The sequence below is a fragment of the Anoplolepis gracilipes genome, unplaced genomic scaffold (genome assembly GCF_047496725.1).
Source record: "Anoplolepis gracilipes unplaced genomic scaffold, ASM4749672v1 Contig24, whole genome shotgun sequence".
NCBI lineage: Eukaryota > Metazoa > Arthropoda > Insecta > Hymenoptera > Formicidae > Anoplolepis > Anoplolepis gracilipes.
Window position 1 is genome coordinate 24,863 of NW_027328672.1, and position 15,872 is coordinate 40,734.

A 15,872-nucleotide genomic window follows, 5' to 3' on the forward strand; every position below is an offset into this window, starting at 1 on the left:
TTATGACTGGTCGGGCAATTATTGCTTTATCTTTATAGGAGGTAAAGACGTGGAGCCGACAGTGCGTAGCGGCGTTATTTGTTTCTTTCTTAAGATTATGCAGCTGTATTTGTCGATTTATTCATTTAGAGGATCTCACTATCGGTCCTTTTCGGTCGTTTCTTTTGACATCGTTTTTAAATAATGTTTTAAAATATTTTTCGTCGCGCGATCCTTTTTATGATTAGTCGGGCGATTATTGCTTCATTTTCGGGAGGAAAAACGTGAAGCCGACAGTGCGTAGCGGCATTATTTGTTTCTTTCTTAAGATTATGCAGCTGTGTTTGTCTGTTTCGTTGTTTAGAGGATTTCGTTATTGATCTCTTCCGGTATTTGTTTAGATATCGTTTTTAATGGGTCTAAACATTATTTAATGGTAATGGTTCTCTTCTATTGCGCGACCCGTTTTTTGTGACCGATCGGACGATTATTGTTTATTTCGTGGAGGGGGGGGGGGGAAACGTGGAGCCGACAGAACGTAACATATTTATTATTTATATTTATAGTCAAATATACATGATAATACCCACCCACTGTGCGAAACGTTATTCTTCAGCGCAAACATCCGTACTGTCGGCGTATATGTTTTCATTTAGCAAAAATTTTATCTCACGCTTTGTCGTATAGATTTGTAACCGAATATTTGTATCGATTTCATCGTACGACAACCACTTACGGCGCTCGAGAAAGCACGTGGGGACGCGATTTTTAATAATTTTTAGCAGCCTTACATTGACGCTTGCAAAATTACGCCAGAAATACTCCCCTCCTCATTACGGTTTGCGATATTACAAATTGCTCGCAGTACTTTGAATAGTTTAGTATCGCATCAGTTGTCCGTACATAAGGTTGTGCTAAAAAATGTGCTCCACAAAAGAAACCAACAAGATGAATTTTTACATTCCGATTGAGAACGGTGAAATTTAATAAAAAAATGTAAGTTTTATTTATTTTCTAAATATTATTTTTTAATATATATTTTAATATTTTATATAGCGTTTCATCTCATCGTGCGGTTTGCATACTTGGTTATACCTTAACCCCGACATCTTACAAATATTTGGAGATTGGAATAAGCGTTGGAGCTATGTCTTATGTGGAATTGATACTTGGTGATAACCGAGGCAATCGAGTAGTATTGCCTATCGTACTCTGGCACTTATTGATGCAGAAACGTACAGACATTGAACGATATGTACAATTGACTGAAAGTCAGCCATTATAGATCTGCGATCTATCTATCCAAATGATTAAATTAAACGGATCGAGGATTGTTAAATTAACATTATCTAATAAGTCTTTGTATATGCAACCTTAAACATTATTACATTTATTCAATTTTGAAAATTATATCGATCATATGCATTCATGGTTGTGTCAAAATACACATCTCGTGAATAAAAAGTTTAAACAATTTTGTAACGTTTTGCAACGTAACAATATTATTAATGTAAATGATGCTGTGAAAGCGATTCGCGAGGTTAGGTTAGGTTAGGTTCCTCCCCCCGGTGCAAACAGTTGCACCCCCGCCCACACCCTTTCCCGACCAGGATGCAATTCGCATCCTTATTAGAGAGGAAGTGGCTCGGGCTCTCCATGAGAAGCCGAGTTACACTGGAGAGAAAGATCCCAATAGGGTTCCCAAGGTGGGAGAGAAAAGGGAGACAAAGGAGAAAAAGGGACAGGAGCAGGAGTGGAGAGAGGTAAAGAAAAAAAGGAAGTCGGGGAAGGGTAACGGAGAGGTCCGACCCAGTAACACTGAGGGCGGAAAAGATGGGAAGGAGAGGAGAGGGGGTGGCGATAAGATCAAAAAAGATCTACAAGACAGCCCTCTGAGATGTTTCAGGTGCCTCACAATGGAGCATCTGAGCACCTCCTGCCGCTCTGGAGTGGACCGTGGTAACAGGTGTTACACCTGTTAACCGGTGTGGTACACCTGTAACACCACTCCATGGTGGGATGCAGATCGGCCCCCAGGTGCCCCTTATGTGGGGACCTGGGGGTCGACGACGGTCATACTCTGGGTGGGGAGAACTATGTTCCGTCCCCCCTCGAGCGGAGAATAGGGGGAGGTGGAACACACCTCTCCCTCTGTCATCCCCCAATAAAGGGGGATGACGGTCAAGTGGGGGAGTAGGAAGGGGTAAGACATAGTCTTTTCCCCTCTCCCCCACGGGGCAGTGAACTCGGGGGGTCTTTTACCCTCCTCGCCCCAAAACGGCTTTCAATCAGGCCATTAGCGGGGGCGGTGAGAGTCATATTCTCACCTCTCCCAGGGGTCAAGGGGAAGTGGGTGCGGGAACACCCACTCCCCATTGCACCTTGGCCCCAGGGAAGGCGGCGGGGTTGCGTGGTGGTCCCGCAACGCCGCCGTTAATGCGTCACTGAAGTTTCTCTCAGTGACGCATTAAAAGGCAGGAATCTCTTCCGACCATCTGGGGGAGAAAGGCGGGGGTGGGTCCTGGTTGAATGCTAACGCGACACCAGAGCCCACCCGCCAACCGCCGAGAGGACCACCGTCTGGTTTTAGCGGGTATACCCCGTTAAATAGGGGAAGTACCACATACCCCCGGGGAGTTCCCGCCTCTCGGGGGATGCGTAACGCATTTTCAGACGAAAAAAAAAAAAAAAAAAAAGGTTAGGTTAAGTTCCTCCTCGTCGTGCGCCACCTTGTCGTGGTGAGAAGGCTTAACCCTGAAACCCCATGGAACACCCACACGGCTCCGGCCAAGTTGGGATAACTTCCGAGGTGGAAGGGGAACTAAGAGCGCACCGTACCCTTAGTAAGGGTACAAGGGGAGCCCAGCGATTCCCTTAAGGACTGCGCCCACCCCCTTGGGGGTGGTTTAAAGCGCGAACCCAATCGCTGGTAGGGGTAGGCGGCCCTAAGTGCAATCGCCCGGTGGTACGGCACCGTTGGGGGAGGACTGCTCCTCGCCCGTGACACACTGCTGGGTGCTCCTGGCACATAAGGGTTTCCGCGCGTGTGGGTGTTCCCGCCGTGCGGCGTCCCTCGGGGGGATGTGGGTGCTGGTATGGGCTGGCGTCCCACAATCGTGGGGCTCCATCTCGCGTGCAGGCGGCTCAGTGGGTTCTACCCCTGAGTGCGCGCCGCGAGGAGAGCGGACGGGCCGATGGATCTCCGGAACTCCCGGACCCATCGGGCCGGGCCTCTTCCGAGCCGCTCGAACGTTTTCCGAGGACGGGGTCGGGGAGGCGGAGGAAGGCCGGCGCGGGCCGCACGGGCATAGCCCAACGGCGCCGGGTCGGCCCGGCCGTCGGAGCCGCTCGGACGTATTCCGAGGCAGGGTTCGACGGCGGGATGGAGCCCGACGGTGCATCGCGACCGTTTCCCTTCCGAAGCGGTGCATTCCGAAGTCGGGGCCCTTTGGCGGGAGGTAACTTCCGTCAAGGACGCGTGCAAGCTGGTCGCCATGACGGGTAAGACTGGGCCGGGGAGCGGCGACCCAGTCCCAACCGTCCATGGGGCCCCCCGGGTGGCACCACCCGCTGCGGTATCCCGGAGGTCGGAGGCCGGGAACTCCCGAAAGCCCATGGAGGCGTCAAAACCTCCATGGGTGAGTAAGAGGCCGGGGACCAGTGCCGGGGATGTATGTCCCCCGGCCCGTGTTGTATGTCACCCCCCCGGGGGAACTTGGGGCCCTGTCGTGGAGTGTTGCCGGTCATGTTTCGGGACACTCTGCGGCAGGTGAGGGTACACCCTGGGTGACGGAGCCGCAGCGGGGAGCGGGAATTAACGAAGAAATGAAGTCATTATCAAAAACAAATATGGAGACGGGCGTAAAGAGAAACACTGCGAGTCTCGCGGGAAGAAAAGGAAGGAGAGCCTCGGTCGGGGCGACCGCTAGTGTCCTGTGGTCAGGGGAACTAGGTTACTGACCGACCTGGAAAAAGCGACTCTAGACCCGGTCTTGAGAAAGATGAGGGCGAGACCGCTTAAAAAGGAGAGAAGCGAGAGCAAGAAAGAAAGGACCGGTGAGGTTATCGAGGTGGAGGATGATTCCGACGTTGACGGTTCGGAATCGGCCGGCTCGACGAACTCACAGAGCGATACCGGGTCCTTCCTCTTTGAAAAGAGGAAACAAGGTCGTCCGATAACCACGGGCGAATATGAGGTGAAAAAGACTATGGACCGGATCAAACAGGTTCAGGAAGAACTGGCTCTGTTCCAATGGGTCTATGACAGGTCTGCTCTACCAGGGGAAAGGAATAAAGCCTGGAAAAAGCTAAAATCGCAAAAGGAAATTGAGGAGGAATTGAAAAATTCTCCGGCAGCTGATGTCTGCGCAGAGATTCTCACCGCAACACAGGCGGTGGAGAAGGTGGCGAAGGTCTCCAAGAATCTCAAAGGAGACCTCGTCTGGCTTCTTAAGGAAGCCGTGCTGGTGACCTCTGCGGGGGCGGTTACCCTAGCCAGTAGGGGAAGCATGTCCTCCGATAAAGTAAGGAGGCAATTGGAGAAGAGTAAGGCTCAGTTTGGGGCCCTCATTGAGGAAAATACCAAACTGAGAAGGGACGTCGAAGAACTGAAGGGAGCGAGCGGTTCCCTTCAGCGCCAGATGGAGGAGTTGACGCGGAGAGAGACCGCGCTTAAAGAGGAGAATGCACTCCTAAGGAAAAGAGTGGAAGAAGGAACGCCTATCAGGAGGAAAGAACCTTCCCTGGAGGTGGCTCCAAGTACCCCTACCCCTGCCCCTCGTACGAGGAGCAGAAAGGGTACGGGAGTAATTAATTATGCGGAAGAAGGCTCCAGCGAAGAGATGGAGACCGAACCGCTCCTGGGGAAAGGGGCCCCAGAAACCGATTCGGTGGTTCCTAAATCCATGGGGACAAACACATCCCCCGCGGGATCATACAAAGGAGGGAAGTTCCTAAATATAAAAGGAAAGGTGGGACCTGACAAAAGGGAAGGGAAAAATAAAAGAAAAAACAGAAAAAAGGGGGCGGCAAGGAAATTGGAGGTACCGCAACCCCAAGGTAAAGAACCGCCAATCTTCCTCTCGCTCATGGAGGAGGAAGAGATTAGAATCAGGGCCAACCCCGAGGTGGGCTGGAATGTGGAGGAGGTCGTGTCCGAGGCCCTTAAAGTTATCAAAGGGCGGAAGTATCTCAAGGAGGGAGACCCGATGGTAGAGGTTAGGTACGCCGAAAACCTCGCCTCGGGATCGACCTTTATGGGAGAAAATCAGGGCCCTTTCAGAGGGCAAAAAGAAAGAGGAGCGGGAATTAAAGCCGCCATAATTAAAGGCGGAGGAGGACCCGTCCCAAAACCGTCGCGGGCAGCCGACAAGGAGCGACTCACATATGCGGCGGCACTGGAAAAGAAAAGGAAGCTGAGGAGCGGGAAGGAGACCGCATCCCCGGCACCCCCGACAGCCAAGGTAAAGGGAAAGGAGAAGGGGGAGAAGAAGAGACCACCACCACCTGGACCCCCTGATGGGGGTAAGAAGAGAGCTGGTGCCCCCAGGCCGATAAGGGTCCCCCGCACTGCGGCGGTTGTTTTTACGTGCCCGGAGGGACAGTACAGCGAAATGGTCCGCCGTGCGAGGGGTCAGATCGACCTGACTGAGCTCAACATCACGGAGCTCAGGAACAGGAGGGACCTTACAGGGGCGATTATATATGAAGTGGGAGGTGAGGGAGCCAGCCAAAAGGCTATGGCTTTTGCCTCCAAACTTAGAAAGGCATTGGAGGGGGCGGAGGGAGTTAGGGTATCCCTCCCTATCAAGACCGCGGAGCTCCTGTTTCGGGACCTGGACGATGCAGTCCAGGCCTCGGAGGTAAGGGACGCAATCGCGGAAGTCGGTGGATGTGCCCACGGGGACATCAAAGTGGGGGCGATAAGAAGAGCCCCCAATGGGATGGGCTCGGCGTGGGCCAAATGCCCTGCAGCTGCCGCCAATCTGGTGGCGAAAGCCGGCAGAATAAGGGTTGGGTGGGCCCACGCCAGGGTTGAATTGCTGGAAGAGAGGCCCCTCCAATGCTTTAAATGCCTGGGTAGGGGACACGTACAGTCGAAATGCACGGCAACCGTGGAACGAAGATTCGGTTGCTTCCAATGCGGGGAGGAGGAACACCGAGCGGCGGACTGCAGGGCGGCGCCTAGATGTCCCATATGCGCGGATAGAGGGAAGCCGGCAAGACATAGGGCGGGGAGTGCGGCCTGCCCCATTGCGCAGGGTGGTCGCATAACTGGGCGAACTACCGGGGCCCTTAGGGGGGAAACACGCAGGCCCGTAGAGGAAAGCACTGGCCGGAAACCTTCCTCTATAAAGGGGAAAGGATCCTCTATAAGGGAAAAAGGACACGACGCGGCAAAGAGTACAGTGAATGCGGGAACTCCCACACCCCGCGGCGCGTCGACCCCTAGGTCGCAACCGAAGAGGAAGAGAGAGGGAGAATTGGAGAAAAAAGCCAAAGACCTCAACAATTCCTGCTCCTCACCCCCCAACAAGCAGCTGAAAGAGGGGGGGAGGAAATGGAGGGGAATGAGGAAACGGAGGATGTCCCCACCACCATAGAAAGGGAGAATACCCTGGAAGGAGTACCCGCCGGTCAGCGGGTGGTGGGCGGTCTGGGATGGTGGGCGAGACCGAGGCAAAGATGGGAAACAAAGGGGAGGACGAGGATACAAATCTCCTCCCCCTAGACTACCCCCCTGAAGGAGAAGGTACAGGATGGGAAAGGGGTCCCGAAAGCCCCTCTTCATTAAAGGGATCGGAGGCAGGCCCGAGTCATAATTCAAATAATAAATAAATGGCGGCTCGGGTCTTGCAAGCAAATCTCAACCACGCCCGTCAGGCGCAAAACTTGTTTGTGCACACTCTGGCGGAGCGTGGTTGTGGTTTGGGCATTGCTGCGGAGCCGTACCGGATCCCCGAGCACCCTTCGTGGGTGGGGGACGAGTTGGGCTCCGTAGCGATTACATGGAGGGCGGATGCTCCGGCCTCACTTCCTGCCAAACTGGTGGCCAAGGGCAAAGGGTAAGTGGCGGTCAGATGGGGACCCGTTTTGGTCGTCGGGGTCTACCTGCCGCCTAGTCTGGACCTCTCAGGATTTGCTGAGAGGTTGGACTCCCTTACCGCTATCATCAGCGGGATGGGAGTGGGGCGGGTGGTGGTCTCGGGGGACTTTAACGCAAAATCGATGACGTGAGGTTCCCCGAGGACGGACCGCCGAGGTGTCGCGGTCGAGGAGTGGGCCGCGACACTGGATTTAAGGCTGCTGAACGAGGGAGGAATAAGCACCTGCATACGGGAAAGGGGCGAGTCGGTGGTGGACCTTACCTGGGCCTCCCTAGCGACCCTCAACAGGGTGCTAGGGTGGAGGGTGGCCACGGAGATCGAGACTTTGTCTGATCATAAGTACATAGTCTACGGCCTCATGGTCACACCCGAGCAGGTGCTCCAGTCGACGGCTGAGAGAGACGACCTCTCCTAGGCGCTGGAGCACAAAGAAAATGATCGAGGACGCCTTTATGGCCTCGATCCTCTCGATCACGTGGTTGGGGAGAGGAGAACCGGGAGAGGCCAACAGGGACATAGAGCAGGAAGTCGAGTGGATCCGGGGCGCCATGTCTGATGCATGTGACGCGTCAATGCCCCGGATCAAGGCTGGTCCGCAAGGCCGTAGAGCGGCGTACTGGTGGACCGGGGAGATCGCGAAATTGCGGCGGTCATCGGTCCATCAAAGGAGGAAATACGCCCGGGCCAAGAAGAAGGATAGGCCGGTAGAGGAAGTTAGAGGCCTTTACCAGGCGTACAAAGTGGCCAGGGACGCCCTACGCCTGGAAATAAAAAAAGCGAAAGCTAGGGCGTGGGACGAGCTCCTCTCGCACTTGGAAGAGAACCCTTGGGGACGGCCATACCAAATGGTGCTCAGGAAGCTTTGCAATAGAGGGCCACCGGCTACGGAGACCCTTTCCCCGGAAGCCCTGGACCGGGTGGTCGGAGGGCTCTTTCCACAGTCTGAGGAGGAGGATACCCCCTCCCCCATCTTTGCGAAAGGAGGACCAGAATGGTCAGAGGAGCTGGCGTTCTCGGGAGAAGAAATGGAGAGGTGCAGGCGGAGACTCTGCGGCATCAAGGCCCCCGGACCCGATGGACTCCCTAGGAAGGCGTGGGCTGGAGCCTTTGAGGTGATGGGTGGGCATCTTGCACACCTACACACGAAGTGCCTCAGACTGGGAATCTTCCCCGAGAGGTGGAAGAGGGCCAATTTGGTCCTCTTGCAAAAGGAAGGCAAGGATATGGAGACCCTCTCGTCGTTCAGGCCCATATGTTTGCTCGACGAGGCTGGCAAAATCCTGGAGAAGATAGTCGCCAATCGCCTCGTCGAGCACCTGGAAAGCATCGGGCCGAACTTGGATGACCGGCAGTACGGCTTCCGCGGTGGAAGATCAACCGTGGACGCAGTACTGAGGGTGCGCGCCTTTGCGGAAGCCGCGGTGCGGGAGGGCAGGGTGGCGATCGGCGTGTCTCTTGACATCTCGAACGCCTTTAACACCCTGCCCTGGAGATGTATCCAAAGAGCCATGGCCCGCTTCGGCGTGCCGGGATACCTCCGCCGGATCATCCAATCGTACCTCAGCGACCGCTCCCTACATTACACCAACAGGGACGCGGTAGAGGTTACGAGACGAGTGGGATGTGGAGTCCCACAGGGGTCGGTCCTCGAACCACTCCTGTGGAACCTGGCCTTCGACGGGGTGGTAAGGACGGCCATCCCCCCCGGCTGCACGGTCGTCTGCTACGCGGACGATACGATCGTGTTAGCCGAGGGGGAAAACAGAAGGGAGGCCTCGGCCCTGGCCACGGTAGCGACGACGTGTATTACGCGGGCTATCAAGGAGTTGGGCCTGAGGGTGGCGCCCCAGAAGACGGAGGCAATCATTTTCCGGCCAGGTGCTAGAAGTGTGCCGCCGAGCCTTCGGGTTATGGTGGAGGGGGTGGAGACGAAAGTGGGAAATACCCTTAAATATCTGGGGTTACTGCTGGACGGTGGGTGGCGCTTCGCCGCGCACTTTGCCCAGTTAGTTCCCCGCCTGGAGAAAGCAGCTGCCGCGCTGGGCCATCTATTCCCGAACCTGGGAGGCCCTGACGGTCGAGTCAGGCGGCTGTATGGATGGACGGTTCACGCTATGATGCTGTACGGGACACCCGTATGGGCCGAGGATATCAGCGGCAACCGGAGGACCCTGGGCACGGGGTCCAAAGGAAAATGGCATTACGGGTGGTACGTGTTTACCGTACAGTGTCATTCGAAGCGGCGACTGCTTTGGCGGGGATTCCTCCCGTGGAGCTTCTCGCGAAGATGTACACCGATGTGTACCGACGCATGCGAGGGCTCCGGGAGGCGGGGCGGAACATCGTCCCCCGGGCGAAGATTGCGGAGAGGCGGCAGCACCATAGAAAGATGCTGGAACGGTGGAAGCAGCAGTTGCTCTCTCCGTCTGGCAGAGCTGCGGGGCGTAGGGTGGCTGAGGCCATAGGGCCTCACTTTGAGGCCTGAGTGGAAAAAAGGAAGGGGGGAATGACCTTCCGTATGACTCAGGTGTTCACGGGGCACGGCTGCTTCGGCGAATATCTGGACCGTATTGGGTAGGAGACTACGGGCAAGTGCCACCACTGCACCGACCCCCTGGACTCAGCGCAGCACACCCTGGAGGTGTGTCCTGCGTGGGTGGAAAGCCGGGCGGAATTGTCCACGGCCGTGGGAGAGGATCTCTCCCTCGTAGCCATAGTGAAGGCTATGGTAGAAGGGGAGGATAAATGGAGGGCGGTGGCCTCTTTCTGTGGAGTAGTCTTCAGCACAAAGAAAGAGGCGGAGCGAGAAAGAGAGAGAGAAGGACGAGAGAGACGCCGGGGGAGGGAAGATAAGACCCCTCCTCCCTCTCCCGGGAATTCGGGCGAGAACCCCCAACAGCAGACCCCCACCCTTGGAAGCCGACCCCCACTAGTAAGTGGGCGGTCGGACCAGGGGGCCGGAGCAGGCAGTGGGGTGGACAAGGAAGTAGGACGAAAATGACGATAAAGGGGGGGACACGATTATCCCCCCCCATTACGTCTCTGGTGTGGGAGAGACGCAGAGCCGGAAGTGGGGTAGGAAACGGACATTCCACCTCCGTCTACTGCAATCTGGGAAGGAGAAGACCCCGGTTGGTATCCCGGGGTCGTAATAGGGAAGGGACGCTCCTGCGAGTGCTCGTTGGACCCAGGTCCAAGCGTGTGTGTGTACGAGACGGGCAGGAGGAGGGAAAGTGCCGATGGCGAGGCCCTCCTTTCTGCATAAACCGTCTGGGAAGGATACCCAGGGGGGGTTTTAGTGGGTATTCCGGTGCTTCCTCTATAGCGCCGGCGAGTCCCACATACCCCGGCCAACCAATACCAGGCCGGGGATGCGTAAAGGCATTTCCCCCTCGTAACAAAAAAAAAAAAAAAAGGTTAGGTTAGGTTAGGTTAGGTTAGGTTAGGTTACCTCCCTACTCCTTCCCGATGATGCGTCACCTTGACATGGTGGGGAGGCTCTGTCCTGAAGCCCGGGAAACCGGAGTGGAGAGATAGCTAAAAGCGCATCTTTAGCCGGATTTCCTCTTGGACCCGGGCTCGGGCAGGATGCATAGCACCGGCATGCATACCTGGGTGTCGGACGCGTACGAATCGGTTCCTGCTACAGACGCGACGGTCGCGGCGGAAATGATGGTGAACGCCACATAGTACGCCGGGGGCGAAAGCCCTTAAGCCGGAGCGTGGCTGGGCGGGGGTTGAGGAGTAACAAAGACACTACGCGAGGGCCTTAGCGTGCCCGCCTGAAGAGTGTCCTCCCTTCCGGAGGAGTCCTTTTCAGAAGAGCCGATCGGATGGAGAGGCAACCGATGCTGATCGGGCTCCCCGGGTGCCGATCCTGAAGTGAGGCTTACGCGTCGCAAATCCCAACAAGACGGGAAGCGAGCGGTCGGGGCGCGGCTTCTTGGAGGGAGGCGGATCTACGGGTGCCGACGAGCCTCCTGGGACGGTCGCGCTTCCGGGCCATCTCGGTGTCGGGGGATCCTCCGGCTCTTCGGGGACGGCGGGTTTGGCCGGCATCGCTTTGGTCGTTGTAGGGTAGTCGCCACCCTACGATGCAGGGTTCGGGTAGGACCTCGACCTGTTGGCTTGACAGCAGGGCGAGGTGTCAGGGGGTCGCTCATCTCTGATTCGGGTCTTGGTGGTGGGTGATGGAGGGATTTTCGGCTGGATCCGAGTCCCAAAGTCACCAAACACCGCAACAGGGGTCCTCTTTCCTCTGTATAGGAAACTCGAAAGACGGATCGGTTGACAGGACGCCCGATGTAGGTTGAAGGACCGCAGTCCCGATGCTATACACGGTACGCACAGGGGTCCGCCTTCCCCCTCGTATAAAAACGCGGAGGCGGGGACACGGGTCAGGAAGCCCGATGTGGGTTGAAGGACACTACCGTCCCGATGCTACACACGGTTCGAGCTGGGGTGCGCTTACCCCCTGTACAAAACACGGAGACGTTCGGGGCAGGATGTTGATCGACAATGCGATAACATCCTGTGAAATGGCTGGTGCCTGACCGGGGGAAACCGGTTCGCGTTGATTGGGGCGTCGTTGCACCGAAGACCCCTCCGAGCCAAGTGCCGTTGGGGCTAGTACGTGTCTCGACTCCTTCCCTGGGAACTCGTCCAAGGGGAAGGGCTCTGCTGGATCGGGAACTGGAAGCGGGAACCTGTTAGTAGTGGAACCCAGAAGGGGTTCTGCGAAACCAGGGCCCTGCGGAAGCTTCTCGTCAAGGTGGGGACCCATGAAGCGCGGCCGGACCGCCAATACAGGAGTCCGCCTAGTGGTGATTTGTCTTGGCCACTATAATAACCGAAAGACGCACGCGAATGGCTACCCTTCGAGGGTGGACACCGGAGGCAAGAGTGTGAGCCAGGGGTGTCACCCGGGGGATGCCAAAGAGGTGTCTGGTCCGGGCGAGTTTAGGGCTAAAAGGGATGTCGCCCCGGTCTGGTCAAACGGCACGGCCCGCACGACCGTGTACGCGGCCGGACCACTATGGTATAATTAAATTATTCTATTATTTATTTTTTTTGAATTAATATGATAAAATTTTTATTTTTTTTTTATATTTATAATTTTATTAATAAAAAATAAAAAAATTATATTTTTTTATAATTCATGTTTTATTTTTAGATTTTTATTTTTATTTAAATTTATATTTAAAGATGATATTTGAATTAGGGTGAGAATATTTATAGGGTTTGATTTTTATTCATTTTTTTTATTAGCTTTAAGGTTTTGAATTTTAGCTTTAATAAAAGTAGTTATTCAGTTGGAGGAGAGGAGTGGTAGGCTAATTAAAATAAATTATGAGAAAAAATTGTTAATATTTGAAATTATATTATTAATTTTAATTATTTATTTTTCTTCTATAAATTTAATATTATTTTATTTAATGTTTGTGAGTTAAGATTAATTCCTATGTTTATTGTCATTATTTATTGAGGGTTAAATTTTGAACGAACCTCTGCATCTTATTATTTATTAATATATACAATATTTATTTCTTTGCCTTTATTAATTTATTTATTTGAAATTTATAAGCATAATATAACATTTGATTTTAATTTATTGATAAAAAATATAATAATTAATATAGGATTTTGAGATTATTTAGTTTATTTTATAGCATTTTTTATTAAGCTACCAATTTTTATTTTTCATGTTTGGTTGCCTAAGGCCCATGTTGAAGCGCCTGTTTATGGGTCAATAATTTTAGCTGCTGTTTTATTGAAATTAGGGGGGTATGGTTTATTACGTTTTATTATAATATTTATTTTTCAAAGGAATAAGTATAGGTATGTAATTTTTAGAGTTGGGATTGTAGGAAGGTTGTTTATTGGTATTTTATGTTTAGTTGAAATTGATATAAAAAGTTTGGTGGTTTATTCTTCTGTTGTACATATAAATGTAATAATATGTTCAATATTAACAATAATAAAATTAGGATTTATTAGTGCTTATATTTTAATAATTTCTCATGGCCTATGTTCATCAGGTTTATTTTTTATAGTGAATTTATATTATGAGCGATCAGGGAGTCGGTTGATTTTTTTTAATAAAGGAATATTAAATATTTTTCCGTCTTTAAGAATTTGATGATTTTTATTATGTGCTGCTAACTTTTCTTTTCCTTTTTCTTTAAATTTTTTTAGAGAGATTTTTATAATTAGAGTTTTAATTAGATGAGAGATATCTGTTATTATTTATATAATAATGATTTGTTTTTTTAGGAGTGCTTATTCATTATATTTATATTCATATATTCAGCATGGATTTAATTATTTTGAAGAAAAATTTTCAACAATTTATTTATATAAAAGATTATATGATTATTTTGATTCATTTAATTCCTTTAATTTTAATAATTTTAAATTTAAGTTTAATACATTAATTTTTTTAAATAGAATTTAGTTTTGTTATATTAGTCAATATAGATAATATTAATTATTAATAAATAAGTAATGTTTATTATTTATTTATTTTATTATAATGTCATTATTTAAGTAGTTTAAAATAAAATATTAATTTGTGAAATTAGTAATATAAAAAAAATTTATCTTAGATTATTATAAATTTATTCATTTTTTATAATAATTATTTTTATGTTATTTTTTTTTATAAGATTATATTTAAATTTAATAAATTTAAGATATATAATGGAATGATTATTTTTTAATTTTAATTCAATTAATGTAGAATTTTATATTTTATTTGATTGAGTCTCATTGTTCATTGGGGTAGTTATATTAATTTCTTCAATAATTATATTACATAGAATAATTTATATAGGCGATGACATATTTATTGATCGGTTTATTAAGTTAGTAATTATATTTGTTTTATCAATAATTTTAATGATTATTAGCCCTAATTTAATTAGAATTTTATTTGGGTGAGATGGGTTAGAATTAACTTCTTATTGTTTAGTGATTTATTATCAGAATTATTTATCATATAATTCTGGGATAGTGACAGTCTTATGCAATCGAGTGGGAGATATTGGGTTATTAATAAGAATTGGATTAATATTTACATTTTGAAGTTGGAATTTAAGTTTTATGGAAAATTATAAGTTAATTTTAAGAATAATTGTTTTAGCAGCAGCTACAAAAAGTGCTCAGATTCCTTTTTCTGTTTCATTACCAATAGCTATGGCCGCCCCGACCCCAGTATCAGCCTTGGTTCATTCATCAACTTTGGTTACTGCAGGGGTTTATCTAATAATTCGTTTTAATAAATATTTAATGAATAGGGGCATTGAGAAAATTATATTATATATTTCAATTTTTACTATATTTATAGCTGGGTTGATGGCAAATTTTGAAAATGATTTAAAAAAAATTATTGCTTTATCTACTTTAAGTCAATTAGGGTTAATGATAATAATTTTAAGTTTAAGATTTAATTTTTTAGCCTTTTTTCATCTATTGACTCATGCAATTTTTAAGTCATTATTATTTATGTGTGCAGGAGTTATAATTCATTTAATGAATAATAATCAGGATATTCGATTATGTGGTAATTTAAATGAGTTTATTCCATTTACTATAATAAGATTTTATATTTCTAGATTAGCATTAATAGGAATTCCTTTTTTAGCCGGATTTTATTCTAAAGATTTAATTATAGAAATTATCTATTTAAATAATATTAATATTTTTTTATTAATAATAATTACTTTATCAATTTCTCTTACTGTGTCATATTCTTTACGATTGATTTATTATATTTATTTTGGCTCATTTAAAAATTCAAGATTTTATTATTATAAAGAAGATAAATTAATGAATTTATCGATGTTTGTTTTATTAATCTTAAGGTTAATTAGAGGATCTATATTAATGTGAATATTTTTTTTTGATAATTACTTTTTATATATGAATGTAAATGTAAAAATAACTACAATGTTATTATTATTTGTGGGAGTATTATTAAGGTTGATTATGTCTATAAAAAATTTAATTAATATATTAATATTTAGTTATTTTTTTAGATCTATATGATTTATAAATTATATATATATATGAATTTATAGTCCTATTATAATTTGTAGATTAAACACCTATAGGATAGATAAGATATGGATTGAATTTATGGGAAAGAAAATTATTTATAGGATAATAAATAGATTAGTAATTAAGATAAAATTATTTAAAATTTATATATTTATTTTTATTTCAGTATTAATTTTATTAATTATTTTTTTTATTAGTTAATTAATTTTTAAAGTAATTTATATTTAAATAGCTTAAATTTCGTAAAGCATAATATTGAAGATATTAAGATAATAAGATTTTATTTTTAAATAATTTATTTATAAATAAAGAAAAATTTATTATTTTTATAATGAAAATATAAGGTTTTTATTAATTAAACTATATAAATGAATAAAAAAGAAAAATTAACTAGAATTTTTTTATAGATTCAATATAATTATTAACAATAATTTACCTCTTTTTTGGTTTTAGTTAATAATTTTTAATTAGATATTTATTAAATTTATGAAATAAAATGAAACCTTTCATTGAATGTTGAGTTAGAAGCTCAAAAATATTATTATTTCAAAAAATAAATTTTATTCGATGTGGTTCTTTTAGATTAATTGAAATTAATCAAATTTTTAGGTCGAAATTAAATGTAAATATTTACTTTAAAAGAAAATTAAGATTTAAATATTAAGATATTTAATTTTTAATTGCAATTTAAATGTTATTTATGTTTAACTAAAATCCTGAATAAAATTT

General features: G+C 47.2%; 1 pseudogene; it reads left to right on the forward strand.

Moving 5' to 3' along the window:
* The first annotated feature begins 13,814 nt into the window (after positions 1 to 13,814).
* On the forward strand, positions 13,815 to 15,131 carry LOC140675862 (NADH-ubiquinone oxidoreductase chain 5-like; annotated as a pseudogene).
* Positions 15,132 to 15,872: the final 741 nt, after the last annotated feature.